Consider the following 25,560-nt stretch of genomic DNA (forward strand, 5'->3'; position numbering starts at 1 on the left):
ACTGCCCTTAGAAAATTATTTGTGGAGATGTTCTATGGTCTAAAATGAAGGTGCCCTTCTTTGAGGAGAATTTGAATTTGCTTCTTGTAGGCGTGTGGGTGCTTTTCTGTCTGCTACCACTTTAAACTTCATTCAGGATTTAAGATTTCTTAGACCACTCCAGTCTTTTGAATCCACAGCAGTTAACTACCTGTAGTTACAACTTCTTGTGGATTTTGGTTTTCTCCTTTGTTCCTTCTGGTCCAGTTAAATCTCCTCACACTCCCTGAGGGCCCGAGAAAGCAGGAAGGTGGCTTCACTGTTGAGAGTCCCACTTAATCTGAAGGCTTCCATTAAATCTTTATGTTTAGATGACCCTGTCCCTCTCACCCCATGAGTCTGTGAAAACCACTACTCCAGGTCTCAGACCATTTTGGCAAATACCATCAGGACAAAAGTAGTTCAGAGTGCTCTGCTTCCCTCTGGATTTTTGCTTTATTGTAGCTTTTGGCTTGATATTTCTTTCCTATCTCATCAGTAATGTGATGCTTTTATGAAGATCTTAAAACTTACTTAATCATTATTTGTAGATGTTCTTAGCCAAAGGGTATCTCCTAATAACCTGGCTTACAATAAAGGACAATATCTGGCCACATAGAGTGAATGCTCCTTAGGCCATCAGTAGATTTAGCCCCTCTCTGGGGAGTTAACTGCATCCTCTAGAATGAGGCAAGGGCATCTGCTCTGTGTCAGTCAAATGTTTCATGATCTTTGGAGAACTAGTTTTATGACTGTCTTGAGGCAAATAATTCTAAAAAGACCCACAGATAGTCAGAATTTCCATTCTGGAATCTCTTAAATACTTCTTCCATCCCGTACTCAAAGGGCTTACTCCACATCTAAACGATACTCTTGGGAAGAGAAAACATCCAATGGGTGGCCTGACGGCTGTAGTCCCTTCCCCATGGTCTCTGGCTTTCAGCATGGTGAATGTGCAGAGTGGTCACCACACTATATTCCTCCTGGGTGGAGTCTGTTTGAAGAAGGATGGGCACGTGTGCCTCACAAAGGCAAAGTTCTGTCTTTGTTTTATTTCGGAGACTGAGCTATCCACATAGAGCCTGTGTGGGCAAGAGAAAGCAGAGAAGCAAGGTAGATGGGATGGAAGAAGATCTTCTGGGGGAAATGGAGAATTTGGTTGTTTCTGCTCTTAGTATTCAAATGCTCATTCCTGTCTCTCCATGACATTTTCAATAGATTAAAATTTCTCATTAATTGTGTTCAATTGTCTTGGGGTGGGGGGAATGCTCAAAAATTAATGAATACAATGTCAAGATTGGTATTAGACTGCTCATGGAGAGTTGCCCCGAACTGCTTTACTGCTGTGTTTGCCCGCTTGGCCCCTCTTGCTATTTGAGCTTGCAACCTTTGATAAGGATATTAATTTCAGGTGCCCAAGAGAAGGACCCCAATGAAGAGATGAATAACTTCCATTTAAATAGCACAAGGGATTCCTTGGTGCTAAGAAGTCCTTGAAATCAGGTGTTGCTTAAAAGGAAGACTGAGATGATCATCATTTACAGCTATAGAGCCAGGTTTAACAGCATTTATGGAGGACCTATTGTGCCCTGGGCAACAGGCTAGGTATTTTTAAAACCACAATCCATTAAAATCAGAACAAAAGAATTATACCCCTTCTTTGGTGTTGAGCAGAGAGATGAAAAAAAAAATAAACTATTTTAGGACTAAGGAAGGAAGAAGGGTTCTCAATAGACATTATCCCTTGTAGGGGAAAATATTTCAGGAATATTTCCTGGAGGCTCAAGGACACATTTAAAACTTTAAGTCTGAATAATACACTACTCTGTTAAGCCTTTGGTTTTTCTAAAGAGTGTGGTAAGAGTCCTGGACATAAGAGATTTACATTTTCTCCATATTAGTTCATCTTACATGTTAACTTTAAGGAAAGATTGTGCAACGTGCTGTTTGTGTGAAACCCACTGTCCATGGGCTAAGGACTCTCGGCACATAGTGCAAAAAGTGGTGTACAAGTCTGCCAAGGAAGGAGGCACCATATGTCCATACGGGAAGTTTTTCTACCAGGAACAGGGCCCGACTTATTTCCCTGTGATGGCATGTATTACATACTATGTTCCTCTCTAGCTATTTGAGTATGGCTTTTGTCCCGTGCTAAATCTCTGGATCTTTCTTGGGTGTTATTTTATCACAGCACCTAGCTCAGTGAGTTGCCCTTTATCAGCAGTAAATAACAACAGGCAGATGGAATGCAAAGATGTAAGTACTAGACCTGACTCTGCCACTCAAGAGAGGATAAACTCAAGTGTAGCAGATGCTTGTTCTTTTTCTCTACTGGTTCTTGTTCACACACCCTCCCTCCTTTTTAAACAAGAATCCCAGTCTTGGGCACCTGGGTGGCTCAGTCTGTTAAAGGTCTAACTTCGGCTCAGGTCATGATCTCAGGATCCTGGGATCAAGCCCTGTGTCGGGCTGCCTGCTCAGTGGGGAGTCTGCTTGTCTCTTGCCCTCTACCCCTCTATCTGCTTATGCTCACTCTGTCTCTCTCTCTCAAATAAATAAATAAAGTCTTTGAAAAGAAAAAAAGAAAGAATCCCAGTTCTTGGGGTGCCTGGATAGCTCAGTTGGTTGAGCATCTGACTCTTGGTTTTGGCTCAGGTCATGAGCTCAAGGTTGTGAGATTGAGCCCCCTGTAGGGCTTGCGCTCAAGGTGGAGTCAGCTTGAGATTCTGTCTCTACCTCTGCCCCTCCCCCTTCTCATGCTCCCCACCCCCAGTCTCTAAAGCAAATAAATAAATCTTTAAAAAAAAAATAATCCCAGTTTTCATCGGGCATCAGTCCATTCCTTGCTCAATCTGTCAATGCCCTTTGAGAAAATCTGACCCTACTCTTGGCTCCAGAAGTGTATTAGTCAGGATTCTCCAGAAAAAAAGAACTAACAGAGAGAAATTAATCATTTGGTTATAGAGGCTGAGAAATCCCACAATCTGCTGTCTGCAAGCTGGGGAACCAGGAGAGCTGATGGTGTAAGTTCCATTCTGCATACAGGAAGAAACCAATGTCCCACCTTGAAATCTGGTAGACAGCAAATTCTTCCTTCCCCGACCTTTTATTCTAGTCAGGCCTCCAACAGATTGGATGAGGCCCATCTACACTAAGGAGGTCAATCTGCTTTATTCAGCCTACTGATTCATACGTTAATCTCATTCAGAAACACCTTCACAGATACACCCAGAATAATGTGTAACCAAATATCTGGTAGCCCCCATCCCAGTCAAGTTAACCATCCCAAGGGACAAATCCAGTGTGACTTAAACCAATCACCAGGGCTGCTCCGGTGGCCCGGCGGTTTAGTGCCGCCTTCAGCCTGGGGCGTGATCCTGGAGACTAGGGATTGAGTCCCACATCAGGCACCTGCATGGAGCCTGCTTCTCCCTCTGCCTGTGTCTCTGCCTCTCTCTCTCTCTCTGTCTGTCATGAATAAATAAATAAAATCTAAAAAAAAAAACAAAAACAAACAAACAAACAAAAAAACAATCACCACTGTTGGCCGCAGTGATTGGTCAAAGATGGGCAAGTACCACTCTAGGCCAGCAAAATGCAAGACGAGGGGGACATTTGCTAGAGATTGTGAGGAAAGAAACTTTTTTACCCTTTTATGGATGTGCAGAGATGTTCTTTTGTACCTGGACATGAATGAAAAAGTCCATAAGAAATTGCTGGTAATTGTCTTTTGGTGACAGAGAAAGAAGCTGGCCTTGAGTTATAACAGGCAGTGTGAAAGCAGAGAAAGACATGAAAATAAACTGAACCATTGTTGAGATAACTGAGCCTGGGATGAAGGTTTGCCTGAAAACACCATATATTTGGACTTCTTAAGTTATATGAGCCAGTAAATCCCTCCATTGTGTGAACAGTTGGGGTTGGATTTTCTGGCACCTGCAACCAAAACATTCCTAGTTTAGATGTTGTAATCACTGAGGACCCCTTTCAGCTTTTAACATTTGATGAGTCTATTAAGAACTCTACCAGACAAGTAAAACATTTTTATTATGAAAAGTGAGCATTCAGTAAGTATTAACCAAGTTGGAACACCAATATCAAGAAAGCACATCTACTTGGCTGTACAGACTCCTCACCTGGCAGAGTGGGGCAGAGCTACCCTCTCACCAAGGAGGTGGGAGAGAGGCTTTTGCAGCTTGACCATTGTAGGAGCAGAACTGACTCTAGGTGCTAAGAATACATGAAGCCTATGCACAAAAATCTCTACCTTTGGGGTGCCTGGGTGGCTCAGTTGGTTAAGTGTCTGCCTTTGGTTCAGGTCATGATTCCAGGGTCTTGGGATGGAGCCCTGCGGGAGTCTGCTTCTCCTTCTCCCTCTGCCTGCCACTCCCCCTGCTTGTGCATGTGCATTCTCTCTCTGTCAAATAAATAAATAAAATCTTTAAAAAAAAAACAAAAACAAAAACCAACACGAGCCATATTGGATTAGGGGCCCACTTTAATGAATCTTACCTTGATTGTCTACAAACACCTCATTCCCATATAAGGTCATATTCACAGGTACTGAGGGTTAGGACTTCAACATCTTTTGTGGGGACACAATTCAAACCCTAACAAGGTTTTGTTGTGCAGATGACCCTTGGGCAAAAGCCTGAAGGTGGAGGGTTTAGGGGGTGAGCCATGTTGTGATCTGGGGGAAGGGGATTAACAGCAGAGGGAACAGCAAATGTAAAGAAAGGCCCTGCTTGCAACCCCTGAACAACATCTCAGTGAGTTGATAAAGAGTCTGGAAGGTCAAGGAGAGAGGCTGCAGTGGAACAAAGCACCAAGCTCAGGGATGACCCACCTACCTCTCAGTGGTATCCTCCATAACCTCATAGTCCATTTATTCAAAAAAACCCTTCCATTTCCCAAGACCATAGTATAAGATCACTGAAAGCAGGGGATGAGTCCCCTACCTCTTTAGACCCTCATGGTGGTCAGTGAATGCTTCTGGGTGATGCAGGGGTGCATTTGCCACACTCTCCTTCACCTCCACTCCAGGAACTGTCTTATACCCAGAAGCATAAGGAGAGGCCATGAGACAATGGGGAATTTGGTTGGAGGTACATAAGGTGACAAAGGCAAGAGAGTCACGTTTATAATTAAAAGCTTCCTATAGGGGCGCCTGGGTGGTTAAGCATCTGCCTTCAACTCAGGTCATGATCTCAGGGTTCTCAGATTCAGCCCCCATAGGGCTCCCTGCTCAGCCTATAGAATTTTGTCATCACTCCTTCCACAGTTAGCTTCAATATGGGACCATCACTAGTAGTTTTAATTCAAAATTTCTTAGCTTTTACAATGCTCTCCTGCCAGTAAAAATAAGAGAAGTGAGAAAAAATGAGCATATTTTCTGAAATTAAAATTTAGAACAAGGGGACCTGCCTTTAATGAAAATGGGACAGCAAACTGATTTTTCCAGCAATAGGAAAGTACCAATGCCACCTCTCAAAGTTCTGATTTACGTCCTGTCGACTCCCATTAGGAGTGAAACAAGTGGTTTTTTAGACTTCCACGGAATCATCCCTGACCTCCTGCCTTCAACTTATCTCCAGGCTGGAATGGTCTCTTGAACCATCAGCCGTCACCCCGACCCTGAGGGCCACCCGCCCCATCTCTTCCATGCTGCTGTGACCTCGGATAACAATCCTTTCCAGACAGGCTTTGTTCCCACTGTGTTTGGAATGCTTCAGAGCAAAACTGAGTGTGAATAAGAGCCTTAGTCCTTTCCTTCCCTTAGTTCTCCTTCCTTTCACCCGTCACACCTCACTCTTAGCTGGAGGGGGCTGGTTGTTTCCTGCTCAGGACTCCCCCAGTTCCACCTAATTTGTCCAGACTTGTTTGGAGACTAATCTCTTTGTTCCCGTCCTCCCTGTGGCTCTGGGCACCCTTCCTTGCTGCCCCATGCCTGCAACAGTCTCCTCCTTGTCTGTCAAGAGCCTTTCCGGATCCAAATCCTCATGTAAGACTCTGGCCCTGCAGCTATTTTGGGGTGCTATGTACCCTTGGCCTTTCACTGAGGCTGAGATAGGAAAACAGAGCATGTTTAAAGGGTAGTGGAAAGAGAGAGAGAACAAATATCAGCTAGTTCCCGAGCCTTGCACTTTGTGGGGTTTTCAAAATAGAAATGTTCACGTGGCTTCCTTCCTAGGGCTCCCCTCTCGACTTCAACACAGAGGGGCTTGGTGGATGTGGGAGTGGGCTGCCCTAGGCGTCTTTGTTTGTTTCAGCAGGAATGTCGGGATGGGAAAGGGTGAAGAATGAACAAAAGGCCTTGTGTGTGCCCAACAGAATCTCCTTGGAACCTATAAATTCCCAAATATCCTTAAAGGGCTCATAAATTAAGCCATATTGAACATCCTCAAGGCATCTTGCACATTCAAACTCCTTGTATAGTTTCATCCACACATACACACACACACACACACATCCCTGTGGGGTAGTTTTTATTAGTTTTTATTATTCTGCATTTGTAGATGCAGAAACTGAAGTGTGCAATGCTAAGTGCCTTGCTGGGTTGCATAGCTGGTAAGGGGTGAAGTCTAGACCAGATTTAGTTCTGCATCCAAAGTCTGAATGCTTTCATTTTTTTCTTATTTAAAAATAAATAGGGGAAAAAAAATAAATAGGGGCACCTAAGTGGTTCAACTGGTTAAGGAGCAGCCTTCTGCTCAGGTCATGATCTCAGGGTCCTGGGAGCAAGCCTGTAGGGCTCCCTGCTTGGCAGGAAGTCTGCCTCTCCTCTGCCCCTGCAGCCAACTCATGTATGCCCGTACTCTCTCTCTCTCTCAAATAGTCTTTAAAAAAATGTATGGTTATTCTTCAGATTTATCTAAATAATGACATTCCTCTTTTAATTTTTTTTGAGTGTAGTTGATACGAAATGTCACATTTGTTTCAGATGTGTACAACATAATGGTTCAACTTCTCTATGTGTTATGCCATGCTCACAAAGGATAGGTGCCATCTGTCGCCATACAACCCGGCTACATACAATACCATTGACCATGTTCCCTATGCTATGATTTTATTCCCATGACTTATTCATTCCATAACTAGAAGCCTGTATCTCTCCTTCACCCATTTTGCCCATTCCCTCACCCCATTCCCTCTGGCAACTATCAATTTGCTCTCTCCAAACAATACATAATCTTTACAGAAAACTTGGAAAGGCAAAATAAAGTGTAAAATAAAAGTAAGCAATAATTCCACCATCCAGAGAGATCATGATTTACATTTAAGTGTTCTTTCCACCAGCCTAAGCTTATGTTAATCATACTATTGTATGTCCTGCTTCTTTTGATATTTGGGTTTTTGTTTGTGTGTTTTTATTTTTTTATTTATTTTTATATTTTTAAATATTTTATTTATTTGTTTGACAGAGAGAGAGAGAGCACGAGCAGGTGGAGAAGCAGGTAAAGGGAGAGGGAGAAGCAGACTTCCCGTTGAGCAGGGAGCCTAATGCAGGGCTCCATCCCAGGACTCTGGGATCATGTCAAAGGCAGACACTTAACCTACTCAGCCACCCAGGTGCCCCTGTTTGTATGTTTTTAAATAGATTTTAATTTTTAGAGGAGTTATAGGTTCACAGCAAAATTGACAGAAAGGTACAAAGTGTTCTTGTACTTCCCCAACTCCCTTTTACGCACAGTCTGCCCCACTATTGTTACAACTGCACCACAGCTATGTATTTGATATAATCAATGAACCAATATCGATGCATCATTATCACCCTAAAATCCACAGTTTACATTAGGGGTCAATCTCGTGAAAGAGTTGTACAGTCTATGGCTTTTGAAAAATATATAAGACATATATCCATTATAATAGTATCACACAGAATAGTTCCACCACCCTAAAATTCCAGTACTCCACCTCTTCATCCCTCCATCCCCCAACCTCTGAACTTCTTACTGTCTCCATAGTTTTGCCTTTCCCAGAATGCCATATGGTTGGAATCGTACAATGTGTAGCCTTGTCAGATTGGCTTCTTTCACATAGTCATACGCATTTAAGCTTCCTCCATATGTTGGCTTGGTAGCTCATTTCTTTTTAGAGCCGAATAATATTCCATTGTCTAGATATACCACAATTTATTTATCCATTTGCCCACTGAAGGACATCTTGTTTGCTTCTGGTCTTGGCAATTATGAACAAAGCTTCTATAAACATCAGTGTGCTGGTTCTGTGGGGAGATGAGTTTTCAACTCATGTGAGTAAATCCCAAGAAGCAAAACTGCTGGATCATATCGCAAGAGTATATTTCATTTTGTAAGAAAGTGCCAAACTGTCTTCCAAAGTGGCTGTACCATTTTGCATTCCCACTAGCAATGAATGAGAGTTCTTGTTGCTCCATATCCTCACCAACATTTGGTGTTGCTACAGTTTGGGATTTTTGCCATTCTAATAGGTGCCTAGTCATATCCCATTGTGATTTTAATTTGCAATTCCCTAATGACATAATATGGAGCATCTTTTCATGTGCTTATTTTCCATTTGTATATCTTCTTTAGTGACGTATCCATTCAGATATTTTGTCCATTTTTAAATGAGTTGTTCATCTTGTTATTGAGTTTTAAGAGTTATTTGCATATCCTGGATAATAATTATTTTATCAGCTGTCTTTCATAAATACTTTATACCATTCTGTGGCTTGTTTTCTCATTCTCTTGACAGAGACTGTTGCAGAGCAGAATTTTTTAATTTCAATGAAATTCAAATTTTTAATTATTTCTTTCATCAGTCATGCCTTCAGTGTTGTAGTTCAAAAATCATTGCCATAACCAAGATCATCTAGATTCCCTCCTTCTTGGAGTTTTGTAGTTTTGCCTTTATATCTAGATTTGTTCCATTTTGAGTTATTCTTTTGTGAAGGGTATATGTGCTGTGTCTACATTTTTTTTTTCCTATGGGAATGTCCAGTTCTTGCAGCATCATTTGGAGAAAAAAGTATCTTCTTCATTCCACTGCTTCTGCTCCTTTGTCAAAGATCATTTGGCAATATTTACATGGGCCTATTTCTGGGTTCTCTGTTCTATTCTACTGATCTATTAGTCTATTCCTTCATCAATGCCACACTGTCTTGAGGTCAGATAGTGTCAGTCCTCCAACATTGTTCTCCTCAATATTGTATTGCCTATTCTGGGTTTTGCCTCTCTATCATATAAACTTTAGAATCAGTTTATTGAATCCACAAAATAACTTGCTGGAATTTTGATTAGGATATCATTGAATCTATAGATCAAGTTGGGAAGAGCTGACATCTTGAAAATATTGAGCGTTCCTATCCATGAACATGGAATATCTCTCCACTTATTCAGTTCTTTGATTTCTTTCACCAGAATTTTATAGTTTTCCTTACATAGATCTTGTTCATATTTTGTTAGACTTATACCTAAGTATTTCATTATGGAGGGGGTGATAATTTAAATAGTATTTTTTTTAAATTTTTTAAAAAAGGTTTTATTTATTTATTCATGCAGAGAGAGAGAGAGGCAGAGACACAGGCAGAGGGAGAAGCAGGCCCCACACAGGGAGCCGAACGTGGGACTCGATCCTGGATCTCCAGGATCAGGCTCTGAGCTGAAGGCAGCGTTAAACCGCTGAGTCACCCGGGCTGCCCAGTATTGTGTTTTCAACTCCAAATTCCACTTGTTCATTACTAATATACGGGAAAGTAATTGATTTTTTTTTTTTTTTAGATTTTCTTTATTCACGAGAGACACGGGGAGAGAGAGGGAGAGAGAGAGAGGCAGAGACACAGGCAGAGGGAGAAGCAGGCTCCATGCAGGGAGCCGGATGTTGTATTTGATCCCAGGACTCCAGGATCAGGCCTTGGACCGAAGGCAGGCGCTAAACCACTGAGCCACCCAGGGATCCCCAGTAACTGACTTTTATGTACGGTAATATATAAAAGTATATATCTCCCTTATCCATGGGAGATACGCTCCAAGCCCCTCCATGGATGCCTAAAACCACAGATAGTATAGAACTTTATATATACTATGTTTTTTCTTATACGTATATACCTATGATAAAATTTAATTTATAAATTAGGCACCATAAGAGATTAGCAACAATAGTAATTTATTTATTTTTTAAAAATATTTTATTTATTCATTCATGAGAGACACAGAGAGAGAAAGGCAGAGACACAGGCAGAGGGGGAAGCAGGCTCCATGCAGGGAGCCCAACGTGAGATTAGATCCCGGGTCTCCAGGATCACACCCTGGACCGAAGGCGGCACTAAACCGCTGAGCCTCCCGGGCTGCCCAACAATAGTAATTTAAAAAACAATTATACCAATATACTGTAATAAAAGTTATGTGAATGTGGTCTCTCTCCCTCTCAAAACATCTTGTACTGTACTCATTGTTCTTCTTATGAAGATATGAGAGGATAAAATGCCTATATGAGATGTAAGATGAATGACATAGAGCATTGTGATGCAGTGTTAGGCTACTATGGTTAGACCTTCTGACCATATATGAGAAGGAGAATCATCTGTCTCCAGACTGTGGTTGACTATGGAAAGTGGAATTGCAGATAAGGGAGGAATTGTTATATTAATCTTGTATCTTGCAACCTTGCTATCATCATCTACTAATTCCAGGAGTTTTTCTGTTGATTCTTTGGGATTTTCTACACAATTGTGTCATCTGCAAACAAAGTTTTATTTCCTCCCAATCTGTACAACTTTTATATCCCTTATCTGTGTTATTATAATAGCTAGGACCTGTAATACAATTTGAGAAGAATTGATGAGAGAAAATATCCTTGCCTTGTTTCTGATCTTAGTGAAAAGCATGTAGTTTCTCACCATTAATTATGATATCAGCCATAGGTTTTCTGTAGACTTTTTTTTAAGTTGAGAATGTTCCCCCTTTATTCATAGTTTGTTAAAAGTCTTTTTCATGGATGGGTGGTGGATTTTGTCAAATGCGTTATCTGCACTACTGATATGATCATGTGATTTTTCTTCTTTACCCTGTTGGTGGGATAGATTACATTAATAAATGAGCCTTACATTATCTGAGATAAATCTCCCTTGGGTGTGGTATATAGTTATTTTTATACATTGTTGGATTTTATTTGCTAATATTGTGTTGAGGATTTTTACATCTATGTTCACGAGAGATGTTGGTCTTAGTTTTCTTGTAATGTGTTCAGTTTTAATATTAGGATAATGCTGGGCTCATAGAATGATTAAGAAGTATTCCCTCTCTTTCTACCTTCTGGAAGAGATTATAGAGAATTGGTATTTTTTTCTTTAAATGTTGGTAGACTTCCCCAGTGAATCCATATGGGCCTGATGCTTTCTGTTTTGGAAAGTTATTAATTGTTGATTCGGGTTTATTGCTACTTGTCTATTTTTTCCTGTGTGAGTTTGGGAGATTTTATCTTTCAATAAATTAGTCCATTTCATCTAGGTTTTCAAGTTTGTAGGCATTGAGTTGTTCATAGTGTTCCTTTACTATTCTTTTTAAGTCCATGATATCTGTAGTGATGTCCCTTCTTTCAATTCTGATATTAGTCATTTGCCTTTTCCCTTTTCTTTCCTTATAGCTTGGTCAGAGGTTTATTTATTTTATTGATCTTCTGAAGGAATAAGCCTTGATTTTATTGATTTTCTCTACTGATTTCCTGTTTTCAATATTAATTTCTACTGTACATTTTTCTTTTCTTCTGCTAACTTTGGATTTTATTTGCTCTTCTTTCTTTAGTTTCCTAAGGTGGAAGCTTAGATTATTGATTTTAGATCTTTCTCAAACTTTTTTTCCTAATATATGCATTCAATGCTATAAATTCCCTCTAAGCCTCACTTGCACTGCATCCCACATATTTTGATAAGTTGCACTTTCATTTTCATTTAGTTCAAACTATTATAAAAGTTCTTGGGTAGCCCGGGTGGCTCCCCGGTTTAGTGCCACCTTCAGCCCAGGGCCTGATCCTGGAGATCCAGGATGGAATCCCACATCAAGCTTTCTGCGTGCAGCCTGCTTCTCCCTCTGCCTGTGTGTCTGCGTGTCTCTCTCTCTCTCTCTCTCTGTCTCTCTCATGAATGGATGAATAAAATCTTTTTTAAAAAAAAGTTTTCTAGAGATTTCTTCTTTGAACTATGTGTTATTTAGATGTGTACTGGTTAACCTTGAGTATTTGGGGATTTTTTAGCTACTTGTTTTTAACTTCTAATTGAATTCCATTATGGTCTGAGGGCAGTCATTGAATGATTTCTATTCTTTTATACTTGTCAAGGTATGTTTTATGTGATCTATCTTGTTAAATGTTCCATGTGAGATTGAGCAGAATGTGTATTCCACTGTTGTTGGATGAAGTTATCTATGGATGTCAATTACATCGACTTGATTGATGGTGCTGTGAAGTTCAACTGCATTCTTATTGATTCTGCCTGTTGGATCTGTCTGTTTCTGATAGAAGGGTGTCGAAGTCTTCAACTATAACAATGAATTCATCTCTTTGTAGTTTCTCTGGGCAGTTTTATCAGTTTTGCTTTATTATTTTGATGATGTGTTGTTAGGCACATACACATTAAGGATTGTTATTTCTTCTAAGCAACTTCTTAAGTCTATGTTTGTGCTATGTTGTACAATTTTATGCCTATTTTTCTCACTAAAAACATGATTTTTTCCTAAGCAAAATTCTTTTTATTCCATAAGTCTAATTTTTAAAATTTATTTATTCATGAGAGACACACAAAGAGAGAGAGGCAGAGACACAGTCAGAGGGAGAAGCAGGCTCAATGCAGGGGGCACGACATGGGTCTCAATCCCGGGTCTCCAGGATCATGCCCTGGGCCAAAGGCAGGCACCAAACTGCTAAGTCACCCAGGGATCCCCAAGTCTAATATTTTTGAATGAACTTGATTCAGACTAATTGATGATGACTCACAATACTGCTACAGCAAGATTCACTTCAAGTGCTTGGGGGAATAATAGGGAGGGGTACAAGACCTCAGACAGGCAACAGGTTGAGAGAGCCCTTGACAGACATCAGCAAGAGAAATGGCAGAAGAACAAGTAGAAATTCAGTTATTAGGTGAGAGAGCAGATCAGCACCAGCATAGACAGGGCCAACCATGCTCATTCCATCCTAACACCTGATCGTGAATACGGAGTGAAGATCAGGAATCCAAGGTGAAAGGAAGTTTGAGTGCTTCTTGAGAGAGAAGCCAAGGACATGCGCAAAGGGCAGGCCAAGATTCAGAGTCGCTTAAACTGGAAACCGGGGTCAACCCCACTCACCCAGGATGAGGGTCCAGCAGGTCTGCCAGATGGGGCATCCAGTCTCTATTCTCAAATGCAGGAAACTTCTTTCTCATCTGCCACTTTGGACTTGTGTATAACTGTCTGCCTCCTGGGCAGCTGAACCAGTTTGAAAGTGAGCTGTGATAAATGTTTGACTCTTTAGTAATTGCCTTTGGGAATTGCTTCAATTACTGACCCATTCTATTGGCTTGGGTGTACACCAAACATTTCCTTGTCTTCTGGAACCCTGGCTTTGATTGGCCTTGTCTATGCTGAGAATGGAAAAGGGGAGAAGGGCTCTAAAGGTAGGACTGGGCATTCTTAAAATAGGACATTGGGTGAGGGTGGAGTTAGTGGCAATGTCCTATTGCTACTGAATCAGCTGAGTTTCAGGCTGTCCTTCAGTACTGAGGCCTCCAAGGTCTCCTCACAGTGCAGTTATACCCTGGGCTTCTAGACTTCCAGGCTCCTTACATGATGGTGCCCCTGAGCAAGCTTTCAGTGCCAACCAACTCACTTAGCTAGGAAGATAAGACTGGCTTATCTTGCTCTCTGAGAAGGACTTTGGCATTTTCTGTGAACTAAAATTTCCCCTGAGCAATCTTCTGTTTTTGTTGGAGTATGGCTGTTGCTTTTCTAGAACAGAATAATAGAGAATTCTCTGTAATTGGCAAGGATATCCTCCAGTAAGTGTTGCCTTGAATCAAGGAGACATAATGTGGTAGACTACAGAAGACAACTTTTCAGCATGAACATTTGAAGCCTCAAACTTTTTTTTTAAATTTTTTTTATTTATTTATGATAGTCACAGAGAGAGAAAGAGAGGCAGAGACACAGGCAGAGAGAGAAGCAGGCTCCATGCACCAGGAGCTCGACGTGGGAATCGATCCTGGGTCTCCAGGATCACGCCCTAGGCCAAAGGCAGGCGCCAAACCGCTGCGCCACCCAGGGATCCCTTTTTTTTTTTTTTTTTTAAGATTTTATTTATTCACCTCACAACCCTGAGATCATGACCTGAGCCAAAATCAAGAGTCAGCCACTTAACCAACTGAGCCACCCAGGCACACTTCTCTCTCTCTCTCTCTTTTTCCCTTTGTTTGTTTTGTTTCTTATTTTGCTTAGCATTACTACTGTCTAGCTCCATCTGTATCATTGCTAATGGCAAGATTTCACTCCTTTTTATTGCTACCTCTTCTTTATCCGTTCACCAACCAATGGACAATTGGATTGCTTCTATATCCTGGGTCTTATAAATAATGCTGCTATAAACATAGGGGTCCATGTACCCCTTTGAGTTAGTGTTCTTGTATTCTTTGGGTAAATACTCAGCAGTGCAATTGCTGGATCATAGGGTAGTTCTATTTTTAACTTTCTGAGGAAACTCCATACTGTTTTTCATGGTGGTTGTACCAGTTTGCATTCCTTTTTTGTGATTCTACACAAATTTTAGGATTGTTTCTTCTAGTTCTGTGAAATATGCTGTTGGTATTTTGATAGGGATTGCACTAAATGTATAGATTGCTTTGGATAGCATAGACTTTTTAACAATATTTGTTCTTCCAATCCATGAGATGGAATGTCTTTCCATTTCTTTGTGTTGTCTTCAATTTCTTTAATCAGTGTTTTGCAGTTTTCAAAGTATGGGTCTTTCACCTCTTTGGTTAGGTTTAATCCTAGGTATTTTATTATTTTTGGTGCAATTGTAAATGGGATCATTTTCTTAATTTCTCTTTCCACTGCTTCATTATAGGTGTATAGAAGTGTCATAGATTTCTGTACATTTATTTTTTTTCTTAGAAATGTTTTAAAGTAAACTCCACCCCCAGGTGGCTCAGTTGGTTAAGACTTTGGCTCAAGTTATGATCTTGGGGTCCTGGGATGGGGCCCTGAGTCGAGATCCTTGCGGAAGGGAATTATAGACCTAAATGTGAGACCTGCTTCTCCCTCTCCCTCTGCAGCAACCCCTGCTTGTGCTTTCTCTCTTTCTCAAATAAATAAAATCTTTAAAAAAAAAACTCCACCTCCAACATGGGGCTCGAACTCATGACCCCAAGGTCGAGTCACATGCTCCACCAACTGAGTCAGCTAGGTGCCCCTCTGTACATTGATTTTGTATCCTGCAAGTTTACTGAATTTATCAATTCTAACAGGTTTTTTTGGTGGAGTCTTTCAGGTTTTCTATATTTAGTATCATGTCATCTGCAAATAGTGAGAGTTTTACTTCTTCCTTATTGATTTGTATTCTTTTTATTTCCCTTTGTTGTCTGATTGCTGTGGCTAGGACTTCCACTAGTATGTTGAATAAAATGGTTAAGAGTGAACATCCTTGTCTTGTTCCTGACCTTAGAGGAAAAGGTTTTTCCCCATTAAGGCTGATGTTAGCTGTAGGTTTTTCATAGACGGCCTTTATTATGTTGAGGTATGTTCCCTTAAACCTAATTTGTTGAGTGTTTTTATCATGAATAGATGTTGTGCTTTGTCAAAAGCTTTTTCTTCATCTAGTGAAATGATCATATGGTTCTTATCCTTTGTCTTATTGATGTGATGTATCACATTGCTTGATTTATAAATATTGAACCACCTTTACAACCCAGAAATAAATCTTGCTGATCACGAATGACCTTTTTCCTTTTTTTTTTTTTTGAGAGGGAGAAAGAGAGTCCACACATGTGCCAAGAGGGTGGGGAGAGGCAGAGGAGATGGAGAGAGAATCTTAAGCAGGTTCCATACTGCATGGAGCCCAACACAGGATTTGAACTCACCACCCTGAGATCATGACCTGAGCCAAAACTGAATGTCAGACAGTTAAGATTGAGCCACCCAGGCACCCCAGTGAATTATTTTTTAATGTATTGTTGAATTCAATCTGGTAGTATTTTTTTGAGAATCTTTGCATCTATGTTCATCAGGGCTATTGGGCAAGGCCAGAAGTTAATCGGCTCCACTGTGTAAGGAGCAATGTGGCCAATTGGGCCAAGTCCATTAATACCCTTGTTGATTAATTTCTTAGTTAATAATTGTTTTGTCATGGAAGATAAGCCTGAAAACTGAAATATCAGTTGTTTCAGCATTTTGAATTCTTCCTATGTGTCTGGGCCCTGCTAAGAGTCACTGTGTGGTATATGGAAATATCAGTGAGAGAATGCACATTTTAACCTTCTGAAGAATTTAAATAAATTCAAATAGCATAAATTTAAATAAAATCTCCTGGGTCACCTGAAGAGGATTGAAAGCAGTCAAGAAGGTGCACTGGACTGACTGTCCTAAAAATATGAGTGCTCTAAACAGGTTCTCGTTTAGAATTTGAGACTCTCCGATGGGGCTGGCATAAAACAGGGTCACTCCATACCTAGTTTAACGGAGGAGCTCTAGAGATTTTTGCTTTGCCCTTTTCTTTTTGTACACAACAGAAAAGTCCATTTTGCTGGGGTTCTGGAATACCGCCAACGCCTCCTGCCCTATCTGTCTCTAAAATTCAACAAGGGATCATAAATAATAGCCCACAGTCCAAAAATACATTTGGGGAATCCTGTCAAATGGAACAACTGACGTCAATGATTTCTGCATGGCCTCTGATATTTAGTCCAAAGAGTGAGAAGGGGTGAGCAGTGCTGAGTGAAAGAAATGCAGCAGAGCCAAGCCCCAGCACCACCCAGGTAACCCTGATATTCACTTACCTATGGCTGCATAATGAACTGCCCCAGAACTTAGCAGATTAAAACAACATTCTATCTCATGACTTGTGGGTCAAGAATCCACGTGGCGTTAACTGAGTTCAGTCAGGGTGGTCAGGTGATGGCAGCTTCTAAGGTCCAATATAGTACCACTCACATGTCTAGAGCCCTGGTGGGCTTCACTGAATGGCTTGTTCATTTGGCCTCTACAGCATGGAGTCTCAAGGTACTACATGGCAGCTCAGAACTCCCAGACAAAGGGTTCCAAGAGACCTGAGTAGAAGCTACAATTTTTCTTATGTCCTTGCCTCAGAAATTCCAGAATATTCCTGTGTAGCATTTTTTCCAACCAAGCAGGTCACAAAGGCCAGTTCAGCTCCCAGGAGTAGGGCACTAGACTTTACTACTCAGTGGGAGAAGTAGCAAGAATTTGTGGCCATTACTAACCTAGGACATTGGAGAATGGAAGAAATTGCTACCCAGTGGAAGTGGGTCATCTGTACAAGCATCTTTTTACTTCTCTGTGTCTTTCTTCAGTAGTAGGAAGGATACTGGAGAGATGCAAGGCAGGTCTTGAACACATCATCCCAGTCTCTCTCAGAGACTATGGGATGCTGTATATCCTGGAGACTTGGAGACCCAGAGCCTTACTGGGAACCAGCTTTCTCTGAAACAGCTTACTCTGACCTCTATCGCTAAACTTCCAGCCCATCTTGTCTACAAAGTCTTACCCTTTTGGAGGTCTTAAAAAACTGGAGATGCTCTTTCTTTAGGAACATCAGACTCGGTGAATGAACCAAAGCACAGACCCCAAACTTGGCTCATCCTACAAACATTCAAGCACAGCCTTTCTTCACATGTTGAAGGCATATTATTTCCAAACTTTTTATTATTTTTTCCAGTTCCCAAACACTATCAATCAAGATCATGGGTGAAGATAATCCATGCATTCCACAATAGACAACTATTAATCAACCATGGGGTAATCACAGAGGTGGATCCTTGGCAGTACAAACGAGAAAGAAGAAACACACAATCCCTTCACACTAAGCGGATCTTGGGTAACAACAATAGCCCAACACTGTATAAATATCTTCTCAAAACCCTGAGTAGGGACTATCATTTAACTTTATGTATAAATGAGGGAGGAATCATGGGCAGCCCGGGTGGCTCAGCAATTTAGCGCTGCTTTCAGCCCAGGGCCTGATCCTGGAGTCCCGGGATCAAGTCCCACATCAGGCTCCCTGCATGGAGGCTGCTTCTCCCTCTGTCTGTGTCTCCACCTCTCTCTCTCTCTCTCTCTCTCTCTCTCCTCTCTGTGTATTCTCATGAATGAATGAATAAAATCTTTTAAAAAGAAAAAAAATGAGGGAGGAATCAGGCTCAGAGAGGTGAGGCGATATATCCAAGGGCATACAACAAGGAGGTGGCAACACTGGGATTAGAATCTGGATCAGGTTGTGCAGTCTCCTCTCAGTCTCCTCTCTCATAGCAAAGAAGCAATTTGCACTTCTGGGTAAAACAGAGGGTGCTGGTCTTTAATGCTGTCTCCCTCACATGTAGACCACTGGAGCTAAAGGTGGGGGACTTGGAAGGCGGTCTGATGCAACACACAGACCAACATTTCCAGTAAAGCTACAGTTTTTCCAGGCCCCATTGTATTATTTGGCACTTTTGAAAAGTATCTATCCCTTCCAGAGTTCAGTCTGGACAAATGTAAAGAGAATTATAGGGCACTTGGGTGGCTCAGTTGGTTAAGTGTCTGCCTTCGGTTCAGGTCATGATCCCAGGGTCCTGGGATCAAGCCCTGCATCAGGGAGCCTGCTTTTCCTTCTCCCTCTGCCACTTCCTCTACTTGTTCTCTCTCTCTCTCTCTCTCTCTCTCTCTCCCTCTTTCCCTCTCTCTCTCTTTCTTTCCCTGTCAAATAAAGAAATAAAATCCTTTAAAAAAAAAAAAGCTATAAAACTGTTCCTAAGCTTTGACCCAATTGTCCCATTTTTTGAATACACCCCAAGGAAATATGCAAAAGAGAAAAAAAAAGCAAATAGCACAAAGATGTTTATGGTAACACCATTCATAACTGGAAACATGAGACATGACACAAAAGGTTATGCAAATTATGGTACATTAAGACAGTGAAATGTTATGTTGCTAGTAAAAGGAATTAAGTTTACAGATTCTGTTGATATACCAAAATGCATATGTAGGGGCAGCCCGGGTGGCTTAGCGGTTTAGCGCTGTCTTCGGCCCAGGGCCTGATCCTGGAGACCTGGGATCGAGTCCCACATCGGGCTCCCTGCATGGAGCCTGATTCTCCCTCTGCCTGTGTCTCTGTCTCTGTCTCTCTCTTTCTCTGTGCCTCTTATGAATAAATAAATAAAATCTTTAAAAAAAAACCAAAAAACCAAAATGCATATGTAGGATAATGGGAAGAGAAAAGAGAAGAATACAAAAGAGAATGTGTACTCTGTCTACAAACATAAATCAGTCTGTGTGCTCATTGATAAGGACTCAAAGTGAACAGGGTGCTGCAAATAGTGGTGCTCTAAATTATGGCATTTTCCCCTCTAAAGTCCACAGTACCATGAAAATTCTGAATTTTCATTTGGGGAAAGAAAGTGAAAAAAAGATCCATCCTTCCCTTTTTCTTTGTTTTTTAAGTTGGCAACCATGTTATATGAGTTTCATGTGTACAATATAGTGATTTGACAATTCTATACATTATGCAGGGCTCACCACAATAAATGTGGTCAACATCTGCCACCATACAACATTATTACAGTATTGTTGACTATATTCCCCACACTGTACTTTTCATCCTTGTGACTTATTTATTTTACAACTAGAGGTTGTATTTCTTAATACCCTTTATCTATTTCACATGCTACCCTCTCCCCCAACTGGCAACTACCAGTTTGTTCTCTGTATTTATGAGTCTGGTTTTGCTTGTTTTGTTTTTTTCAGATTCTACATACAAGTGAAATCATAAGATATTTATCTTTCTCTGTCTAATTTCACTTAACATAATACCCTCTAGGTCCATTTATATTGTCTCGAGCAGCAAGATTTCATTCTTTTTTATGGCTAATATTCCAGTGTGTGTGTGTGTGTGTGTGTGTGTGTACACATATACACACACCATTTCTTCTTTATCCATTCTTCTATTAACGGACACAGGTTGCTTCAATATCTTGCCTATTGTATATGATGCTGCAATAAACATAGGGGTACATAGATCTTGCTCATGATGAGGGGAGAGGGGATTTCCTCATCTCAAGGCTCAATGTGTGTCTGCCATGTAATGTGTTTCCAAGAAGAAACACAACTCCATGTTCATCTACTTAATAGAAAAGCAGCATTCCAGTGAGGCCAGGGGATGCCTGGCCTATACTCCCTAGTCCATGTCTTGATAATGACATGTAGTTCTAGGCACTACTCTACAGGGGAGATTGACAAACTGGACATCATTTCAAGGAGGATAACTAGCAATGTGAACTGACCAAAGATCCCAGCTATGGAAGAAGCTTGAAAAGCCTAAGGATTTCTAGCCTTCTCTAGCAGAAAAATTTATCAGAGACACAAGAAGCACTGCTCTAGCCCTTCAGAAACATTTGTGTGAAAGAGGGTTGGGCTTGTTTGAAGCTGGGAAGCACTGTAACCCATGGACAGAAGTTAGGGAAGGACGGGGTTCAAGTCAACATGAGAAACAGAGCCATTCAAAAGAGGCAGTGAGGGGGATCCCTGGGTGGCTCAGCGGTTTAGCGCCGCCTTCGGCCCAGGGTATAATCCTAAAGTCCCGGGATCGAGTCCCACATCAGGGTCCCTGTATGGAGTCTGCTTCTCCCTCTGCCTGTGTCTCTCTCTGTCTTCCATGAAAAAATAAATAAAATCTTAAAAAAAAAGAGGCAGTGAGTTGCAAACCACCCGAAATATGTAAGCAAAGCATGTAAGGTCCCAACAAGTAACAACTAACAGCCTGTGAGTCCGTGGCCCTCTGGTTTAACATTTGCCAACTTAAGTGAGTTTATATTTCACTCAGCGGACAGACACAGCTTCTCTGGTTCATGAAGCCCTGAAGGGAGAGCACATAGTAAATATGAAATATTCTGCTCTTTATATACTGAGATAATTCCACTGGCTCACTGTCAATAGGATTTCTACTTCCAGTTGTTTCCCTAGAACTGATGATGTGTTTAAAAGTGATAACAGTGAACTACACACAGGCCAGAGGTACCACCTTCTGCTGATTTTCTTTTTCCCAGTGAAAAGTGAATTGTCCTGAACTGAGCAGCACCTGTGATCTTTGACCTCAGTAATCAAGCAAACAGAATTTTAAAAATCTAGCAAACAGCAATCCATCACCTTTTTGTGTCTTCCAATCACTATGCTAGGCTGTCTGAAAATGTAAAGAAGTATTAGCCATGATCCCTGCCTTCAAGGAACTCATAAACATGAGGTTCTTCGTCTAGTGGCTTCCACGCTTTTTAGATTAAGAACCCTTATCAGTAAAAAAATTGAATGTGTAAACATGTACTCCCATGTATGTATGTTAATGTAAAAATTTATACATGAAGTACTGTCAAAACATACATTAAATATTCATAAAGCTTAATTTCTTTCTTATCTAGAGATCAAAGCATATAAACACAAGTTCCAATATTTTCTTCCTGAACTCCTCACTTTGCTCCCGTACCACTCTCTGCCCTCAGTGTGAATGTTCATTCTAGAGACCAACCATAGTTCTTTCTTTTTTTTTTTTAGGATTTTATTGTTTATTTGAGAGATAGAGAGCATGAACAGGGGAAGAAGCAGAGGGAGAGGGAAAAGCAGACTCCCTGCTGAGCAGGGAGCCCGATGTGGGGCTCCATCCCAGGACTCCACGACCATGACCTGAGCTGAAGGCAGATGCTTAACTGACTGAGCCACCCAGATGCCCTAAAGACCAGAATTCTTACCAACTGAGAGGTAGTTTGATAATAGCGGACAAGCCACAATAGGAATAATCTAAGGGAATGGAGATATCTAATAAATACCACCAGCTCTGAAAAAAATTTAGGTTTATTGGTAGATACTGGAGTTGAGGTGTTTTTTTGTTTTTTTGTTTTTTTTGGAGTTGAGGTTTAAGCAACTTTTCCCAAACCAGTTTCAAAGTAGCTGACTGACAGAGAAAGACAAGTATCATATTATTTCACTCAATATGTGGAATTTAAGAAACAAAACAGAGGAGTATAGAGGAAGGGAGGAAAAAAATAAAACAAGACAAAATCAGAGAAAGAGGCAAACCAGAAAAGACTTCTAACTCTAGGAAACAAACTGAGGGTAGCTGGAAGAAAGGGGGGTGTGGTACGGGGTACCTGGGTGATGGGCATTGAGGAGGACACATGATGTAATGAGCACTGGGTATTAAATACAACTGATGAATCACTGACTACATCTGAAACTAATGATACAGTTTATGTTAATTGAATTTAAATTTGAAAGAGTAGTTGGCTGATAAAATCTTATAGTAAAATAAATGCAAATTTATAACCAATTTTTTTTTTAAAGGAAGCTTTAAAATAGTAAGGGCTCTCATTTGATTTAGGTAGAGCTAGCACTTAATGATTGACTCATTTATTAATTCAATATTTATTAAGAAAGTAATATGTTAGGTTTGGGGATATAGCTGAAAGAAAAAAAAAAAAAAGAGCAGATAGAAGGTCCCTGAACTTGTGAGATAATAAACAAGCATGACACAGAAATACACGTGCTAGCAAATAAATATCGAATTACAAATTGTGATTCATGTCATGAGAATAAGCAAGGTGAGCAGGCTGTTGGGAGGAGACTGATCACTGGTTTGGATCAGGGCTCAGGCAGGCCTCTCAGGGAAATGTGATCTGTCCCAACTGCTGAAGACCGAGGAGGGCCTGCCACATGGAAGGGGGAAGGCACATTGCCAAACACAGACACCACACCCCAAATCCCCTACACCCGAAGGCACACTTAAACTGTCATTCTGATGCCCTTGGGGCCCATCATGCATATGTAAGGTGTCCTCTGCAGAACCTGCCACAGAGTTCTGCTCATTTTCGGTGCTTAATACACTGGGTGAACAGACATCTGGCCCAAAGAAGAGCTTTCCTATTATCAGGCAATTCAGATCCCCATTCAATGCCTCACATACACTCTGCTGTCCTTGGTCAAGTTTCTGGTCAACTATAACATATGACACAAAGGCCAGAAGATGGACAGCCATAGACAAACCACCCACGCGTCCTGCCAATGGTGAGCACTCTTAGTGAGCAGGGTTACCACATCCTACACCTGGAAGTAACAAAGAAAACCGTCGATTTGCTCTATACCTGTTCGAGCACCCGGCAAGGGCACTTCTCTATTTCAGAATGTAAGACTCTGGAATGAGCATGTTGTAGGTCCCATGCCCACTGAAGATGTTAGTATATGGTAGGTTGGTTGGATTTATGATGTGGTATCATCTGGGAATCACATTCTGTCCATTAGGTCAAGCTAAGTGCTGTCAGGAATGCGGGGAAGAGCCTGCTGAAGACAGGGAGCAGATAAGTGGTCTCAGTGCCTTAAGTGAATCCAGCTGGGGCTGTGGGTCCCTTGGTAGCTCCACACCAGCCAACATGGCTAAGTAGAATGCACACTCAACCCTCACAAGTTTGGAGTTCAAACCACCAGTCCTTTGCTGTGGAGTTTCACTTGCTTTTTATAGTAACAAGAAAGCTTGAAGAGAAATCACCCAGGACACTCTTCAGATGAAAAATAAGAACTATAGGGGTGCCTGGGTGGCTTAGTAGGTTAAGCATCTGCGTTAGGCTCAGATCATGATCTCAGAGTCCTGGGATCCAGCCCCACATCAGGCTTCCTGCTCGGTGGGGAGCCTGCTTCTCCTTCTCCTCTACCCACTCATGCTCTCTCACTCAAATAAATAAATAAAATCTTAAAAAAAAAAAAAAAAAGAGAGAGAGAGAAGAACTGTACATCTGCCCTTGAACTCAGACTTATCTGACATTCTAGGGTCTTGAGGAAGGCAAATCCCAACCACTATAGCTCAGAGGTTCAGTTAATGCTTATTTCAGTTCCGAATATCTATGACAAAAAAAAGAGTGAGGAGGAAAGTCCCTTAATTCTGTTTATAGAGAGATAATCCAGAGCCAGTGAAAATTGGGCATTAAAACAGTCTTACAAGAGAAAGATATCTTCCTAACAGAACCAGGAATAGCAGAGACACTTCTAAGGTAAAAACCTTGTCACTTTAACTTCAAAGCAACATGAAATACATCCCATGGTACTGTAAGAATGTAATTTGAGCCATTCTCAATAATCATTTACAAACTTAAAACAGGTAGCAACCAAATGTGCCAAAATTCAACAAGAGAAGAACATTTTCCAGAAAGCACAGATTGGAATTTTTTTTATTTTAATTCCCGGCAAAACCCAAAAATTGATAGATAGCAGATGGTACGTAAGCCCTGTAAAAAGGAACAAATGAAAGATACAACCAAACTAACTACAGTTATTCCTAAAGATTTTTAAAAGGTAAGTTTAAAGAAACATGAAAGGCTGTGTACCATGTGCCACGATTTGCAATGGACATCTAACAAAATCTCTCATGGCACCTTCTTGGCCAGAAGATGATCTGAGGCCTCTATAGGGAGTGAGTGGACTCCATTGTGATAGAGCAACTTGAGTGATGAGCCCATAGTGATCCCCGGGGACCTGCAAGGTGTCTGTCCTGAGTCCTGTCCACTTCCAATAGTATTGCCAGGCTCCACATGGAAACATGGAAGACTAGTTTATCAGGTTTATAATTGACCCCACGTTATATGGGACTGCTGACGTACTAGAAAGTGCCACACAGGCATCCACTCACCCACTCACCACCTGCAGCACCTTCTGTGAGCTTCATTTTCCTTCTTTGAGTCTTGGTAGAGTGAAAAAAAAAAACTCATAGGGACTTTGTGAGAAGGAAACTACACAACAGAAGTAAAATACCCAAGAGAGAGCTTCTGTAAATGCAATTGTCCTCCTGATCTTAGAAAGTGCCAGGGTTCAGGGCGCCTGGGTGGCTCAGTCAGTTGGGCATCTGACTCTTGGTTTTGGCTGGGGTCATGATCTTGGGGTTGTGATCTCGGGGTTGGAGGATAGCGCCTTGGTGGGGGTCTGCACTGGGGATGGAATAGGCTTGGGATTCTCTCTCTCTCCCTCTCCCTCTGCCCCTCCCGGTACTTGCACGTACACATACACTTGCGCACTCTCTCTCTCCCAAATAAATAAATAAATAAATAAATAAATAAATAAATAAAATCCTTAAAAAAAAAAAAAGCAAAAAAGGAAAGTGCCAGGATTCAATATTGTCTCTCAACAGCTGAGATTGATTAAAAATCCAAACATAAAATATAATAGAGCAAACACACACCTATTGTATGTAAGTATACAAAGGTAGGCCATGGGAGAATTAACCTCATATCAACATTGATTAAACGATTTTTTTAGGGGCACATGGGTGGCTCAGTCGGTTAGGTGTCTGCCTTTGGCTCAGGTCATGATCTCAGCA

General features: G+C 41.1%; 1 protein-coding gene across 5 annotated transcripts in view; it reads right to left on the bottom strand.

Annotated features, from left to right (window-relative positions):
- Positions 1–25,560, bottom strand: part of LOC140604785 (uncharacterized) — a 196,918-nt gene that overhangs the window by 76,243 nt on the left and 95,115 nt on the right. The window contains exon 4 of one of the 5 annotated variants that reach the window (XR_012007598.1): positions 4,083–4,435. The exons of the other annotated variants lie outside the window; for them this stretch is intronic. The gene's annotated coding sequence lies outside the window, so the exon portion shown is untranslated. Of the gene's footprint in view, positions 1–4,082; positions 4,436–25,560 lie in introns of those variants that run through there. 5 annotated transcript variants of the gene reach the window in all.

This window comes from Canis lupus, chromosome 15, assembly GCF_048164855.1.
Source record: "Canis lupus baileyi chromosome 15, mCanLup2.hap1, whole genome shotgun sequence".
Classification (NCBI taxonomy): Eukaryota; Metazoa; Chordata; class Mammalia; order Carnivora; family Canidae; genus Canis; species Canis lupus.